This window comes from Oryzias latipes, chromosome 10, assembly GCF_002234675.1.
Source record: "Oryzias latipes chromosome 10, ASM223467v1".
In the NCBI taxonomy this organism is placed as follows: domain Eukaryota; kingdom Metazoa; phylum Chordata; class Actinopteri; order Beloniformes; family Adrianichthyidae; genus Oryzias; species Oryzias latipes.
Window position 1 is genome coordinate 1349385 of NC_019868.2, and position 6000 is coordinate 1355384.

The following is a 6000-nucleotide window of genomic DNA, read 5'->3' on the forward strand; positions in this document are numbered from 1 at the left end:
TTGACTAATGCCTGTCGCAGCTCCGTCACAGTCTTTCTGTTTTCTGTTGCGCTGATAGACACAGACATTTACGATGATTGGGTCTTCAGGCCATTTGTGCTCAGATGAAACAGCTTGCAGTGGCTGAGCATGTGCAAGGTTTATGGAGGTGAAGATGGCTCAAATTGTGCTAATGGTCAATTTCCTTGTTAGTATGTTGTTCCTTAGTAATTCTTGAATTTTATGATCGGTCCCTCTGATTTATCAAGTTTCTTTTTACCTTACATACCATCCAGAACTTTATCTTGTACTGATTTAAGCTAAAATCTAGGTCAAAAGGTAGGTATTGGCCCTTCCTTTACAGTAAAAACATAAACAGTCTCTGCAGCCCTGAAACTCTCTGTTCCACATAATAGGCCAGAGTTGACTTTCAAAAAGTTTTGGTTTTGACTTTAGGAATAGCTAACAGGATACAAAACTAACAGGACTCTACTAGAGGACCTAAGGGTCTGCAAGGTCTCATAACAGAGCTAGCTAGGCTAGGCAGACCCAGATGCTGAAACGACAGGTGGCGCAGGTGGAACAGGCTGCCACACATTCCCGGACGTCTTTATCCATAGAGGGCCAAAAGAATCTACGCCTCATAAGATTCAGAGTTCGTTGTACGCGGCCATGGCAGGACACTTTGGAAGTATTTCCCCTAGACAGGACTTCAGATATGAGGGAAGTGGGGACGAATAATGTTCCGTTAGGACAAGGAGCGTGACCGGGTTCCTCACCTTGAGCCTGGATGACACGGTTTTCAATATCCCAGGTAAGTGCACCCATGATACAGGTGGAAGGGATGATGGTGGCTGTGGGTTGTTCCGAGGAGCTGTACTTGCGGGAAAGGGCATCAGGCTTGACGTTCCGGCTACCGGGTCTATAGGTTATAGTGAAGCGGAAACGGTCAAAAAACAAGCACCACCTTGCCTGTCTTGAGTTTAACCTTTTGGCCGTCCTCAAGTTTGCCAGGTTCTTGTGGTCCGTCCATACCACGAAAGGATGTTCAGCCCCCTCCAGGCAGTGCCGCCATTCCTCTAGCGCCAACTTGATGGCTAGCAGTTCTGGGTTCCCCACGTCATAATTTTGCTCTGCTGGAGACTGCTGGAGTTTTTTGAGAAGAAAGTGCAGGGTTTGAGCTTTCCGGATTGAGGTTCTTTTTGAGACAGGACCGGTCCGACCCCTGAATGCGAGACATCCACTTCTACCACGAATTGGCAAGAAGGGTCCAGCTGAATCAGAATAGCCGCGGTGAGGAAGAGTTCTTTGAGCCGATCAAAAGCTTCTTGGGCTTCCTGGGTCCATAGGAAATTCTGAGAGGTGGATGTGAGACGAGTAAGGGGTGCAGCAATGCTACTGTAGTTCCTGATGAACCACCTATAAAACTTAGCAAAGCCGAGAAATTGCTGAAGTTTTTTCCGGCTGTTGGGGGGTTCCCAATTGGAAACGGCTTCAATTTTAGCAGGGTCGGGTCCAATGTGGCCTGGCTCTATGATGTATCCCAGAAACTGAACATGGTCGACATGAAATTCACACTTCTCCGACTTGACATAAAGTTGATTCTCGAGGAGACGGGTGAGTACTTGGCGCACGTGCTCTTCGTGTTGGGTCTGGTTATTGGAGTAAATGAGTATATCATCCAGATACACGAAGACGAAACGATTAAGAAAGTCACGGAGGACGTCGTTAACGAGTCTCTGGAAGACGGCAGGGGCATTAGTCAGCCCAAAGAGCATGACCAGATATTCATAATGTCCGAGTGGTGTGTTAAATGCCGTCTTTCACTCGTCCCCCTCCTTGACCCAGACCAGATGATAAGCATTGTGTAGGTCCAGCTTAGTGAAAACGCGGGCCGCCTCCACAGAGTCAAAGACAGTGATCTGGTTGGTGATCTGGTTGAGTTCCCTATAATCAATGCAGGGGCATATGGTCTTATCCTTTTTCTCCACGAAGAAGAACCCCGCTCCAACAGGGGATGACGAAGGTCGTATGTGACCCAGGGATAACGCCTCCTGAATGTAGCTCTCCATAGCGAGTCTTTCAGGTCCGGAGAGGTTGAACAGTCTACCCTTGGGAAGGGTTGAACCAGGCTGTAAATTGATTTCACAGTCGTAAGGGCGGTGGGACGGCAGAGCGCAGGTCTTGGTTTTACTGAAAACTTCATGAAGATCGTGATAGAAGGCTGGTATTTTGTCCAAATTAACATCTTTAGTGTTCGGAGGATAGCTGAGAAGGGGAGGGGAATAGCCTAGGCAAGGCAATTGGCCAGACAGTAAGCGCTCCAATTGGTAATTTGACCGAGACTCCAATTGAACTGTGGATTATTTGATTTGATTTGATTTGAAATGGTTTATTTCAAGCAATTAAGTAGAAATAATACACAAAAGCAATATAATCATCAGTTATACATTCATACAGTAACTAATCAAACCTAGGATAATTAGACATATTAATTATTAATAATTATTAATTATGGAGTTTTAACCAGGAGAACCCCAGGATTATGGGGGTGTGAGTGGATTGCGTGATGAAAAAGTGGATGGTTTCTCTATGATTACCGGAAGTGAGTAGCTGAACAGGTTTGGTGCGATGAGTAATCCGAGAGAGATGCTGACCCCCTAAGCCGGATGCCTCCACGGGGGTATCTAGGGGTTCTGTGGGGAGATGCAATTTAGTGATGAGATCATGATCGATAAGACTTTGTTCAGCCCCAGAGTCGATGAGGGCCTTGGTGCTATGGACTTCAGACTTGGTACAGAGTTTGACATGGATGTAGAGAAAGCTAGCAGTAGTTTGAGCCGTGGAATCTTCTCCCCGCGACCTGTCACTTAGCGAGGGGCTTGGGAGTTTAAACGCAACTTACATTGTGACACTAAATGACCCTGAGCTCCGCAATAATAAATCAGATATTCCTCGTGACGGTGCTGTCGCTCTTCTGCCGACAATTTAGAGTGCCCCACCTGGATGGGGTCCTCCGATGTCTTGGGGGCCGAGAGCTGATCTACTTTGGGTAGTGCCTGGAGGGGAATAATCGGAAGGTTGTTATTGCCCAAGGTTTTATGATGGTTGGCTTGGCGATCATTCTGTCATTCACGGAGCCGGATATCTGACTTGAGAGCAGCAGAAACCAAGTCTTCGAATGTGTAAGCCTCAGGCTGAGTGCATAAATGATCTTTGATGGATTCATTTAAGGACTGATAGAACACGCCCTTTAATGCTACAGCCGGCCAGCCGGCTTCAACTGCCAAAATGCGGAAATCGATTACGTGGTCACCTACTGACCAACCACGCTGCTTTAAATTTAAGAGGCATCTAGTGGCTTCCTCTTGTCTGCGTGGTTGGTCGAATATAAGGCGAAATTCATTAATGAAATGTTTGTATTGGAGATGAGTAATAGGATTAGCGGTGATGAAGGCTTGAGCCCATTGTAGGGCCTTGTTCTGGAGTGAATTGATGACGAGGGTGATTTTACTGTGGTCTGAGTGATAATACCTGGGAGCTTGGCGAAATATGAGCAGACACTGTAGAAGGAAGCCGCCGCAGGCTTCAACGTCACCAAAAAATGGCTCCGGTTGGATCCGGAAGTTTTCTGTAGCCTGAATGGCACCGGAAGCGGAAGCGGGGATGTTGCTGGAAGAAGGAATGGGTGGTCCTGTAGCAGAGTTAGCATATTGTCCGGTTAATTCAACGAGAGTTTGTGTCATACCGTGTAGTCGGTGGAGTAAGTCCTGTTGAGCGGACGCCATTTGAGTGTGGATTACGGCGAGGCGGAGTCCCTCCAGGTCAGCTGGGTCGGGGTTATGGCCAGTTCATTCTGTCATAGCTAGCTAGGCTAGGCAGACCCAGATGCTGAAACCCGGAAGGAGGACAGGAGGTGAGTTGTGGTAAGTAAGAGTTTTATTTGCTCCGCTGATGAGGATGTTCTGGTGCGGCAGGGAGGCGGCGTGGCTGGAGAGGGTTCGTGGATCCGGGGCGAGACTTGAGGATCGGCGATGGCTCGAGACGTGGCTTGGAGGTCCGACTATGGCTCGTGAGGCGACGTGGCGTTTCGGCAAGGTTCCACCGTGAGGTAGGTGAGTCCAGATGAGCTCCTGCTCGGTGTGTCCATCTTGGATGTCCACTCGTGGGAATAGGGTTCCTGGAACGGGACAAAGAGTTCGTGAGGCGAAGGCGAGAGGTACATAACCTGAGACTATGAGAGACCAGACTAAGCACCATTAGAGGCAATGAACTGGCGATGAATCCTGGTCTTGAAGCTCCTTATGTAGGTCTGGCAGGCAGATGAGTTGAGTGGACGCAGCTGGGATGAATCAAGGGCCAAGCAGAGAGGGGAGGGGGAGGAGTCTGACAGAAGCACCATGACACATACGAGATGAATGTGACAGCTCAAGCCTATAAACACATTTATAAACAATAAAAAAATACCCTAAAAGGATTGTTTTGGTTAAAATTGAGAAATTGATGCAGTGCCACGACATTTTTTACCTTCCCTACTTGTAGCCCAAGGAGGGGAGAGCTAGAGTGCAGTGCAAGAGGGAGTGACAGCAAGAGCAGTGAAAGTGTGTTGGGGGTGTGTGTTTTTGTTATACAGAGTGAAAGAGAACTGTAATAAAAGAAGGTTTCCCCCAGAAGAAGATGAATGATTATTTATTAACCCACTCTAGAGGCTCTGAGGGTCCGAACAGGGAAGTGAACAACCGAAGGAAGATCCGCCTTCAGCGGAGAGGAAAGAAAGAAAAATAGTACTTGCAGAAAAAGTTCAACATATTATATGTTTACAAAGAAAGACAGTACACAGAGTCTTCAAAGTTGTAATAAAATACCTGAACTTTTCTTTACAAATGGTGCCTGTGAAACAGCAGTAACACGGCAGCAATATGGTAGTAACAGCTCTAACAGGGCTGGTTAAACAACATACCGGGAAGGGTCACTGAGAGTGATTTATAAGCGCCTAATTCACTCCTGAGCTTGCCCTGTCCTCTGAGTCACGCAGCAGACCGGCTTTTCCAAACCCGTTGGTGAGGGTGGATTTTTTCACACTGCTTTCAATGATTGCTTTTAACTTGAAAGCTGCATCATATTGTAGTGGCAGTTACATGCACGTTGGGTCTAATGGCACAAAAGGATTGTGGGATGCGGCCAAAGTAGGGCTGAGCACCACTCAGTCATTTTTTGCACCATGACTGAGGGGTCTAAGAGCAGAAGTGACTTGCATACTGTTTGGTTGCTTGTGGGTGTGTCAAAATGAATGGGCTTGTTGCCTTAAATGGGTTTATACATACAGCTACCTCTCTGAGACTGTTTGAGGCAGCAACATGAACATCATCTTCCCCATGTCCCGCATTTACCTTATCTCAGGGGTACCCAAATCCAGGCCTCGAGGGCCGGCACATCGGCCCATGAGGCCTGGATTTGGTCACCCCTGCCTTATCTGCTCGCGTTCCCCTAGCGGCCGTCAAAAAATGCATAAATCAGCCGCATCATTGAATAAGCCGCAGGGTCAAGAGCGTTTGACAAAAGTAGCGGTTTATAGTCCAGAAAATACAGTGAAACGGCTCTGTTGTTAAAATCACTAATGACCTTCTCCTAGCAACTGATTCTGAACTCATCACCACCCTCATCCTTCTAGACTTGACACCATATCTCACTCCATCCCACTTCACAGACTTTTATCCCTTGGTATCAAGTCCACCCCCCCCTTCCACGGGTTTCATTCTTATTTCTCAAGCCACACTCACTTTATCCAACTGAAATCCTTTAAATCTCAATCCTCATCCATGTCCTTGGGTGTTCCTCAAGGTTCTGTTCTTGTTCCCCTCCTCAACATTACTTATTTCCTACTCCTTGACTATATATTTCGTAAATTCAACATTAATTATGGCCCGCAGCAGCAGTCAGTGACTGCAAGGAACATATTTGTCATTGTCTCGCAGATGACAGCCAGCTCCGTCTGTCCAGTGAACCCAGTTCTTCTTTTCC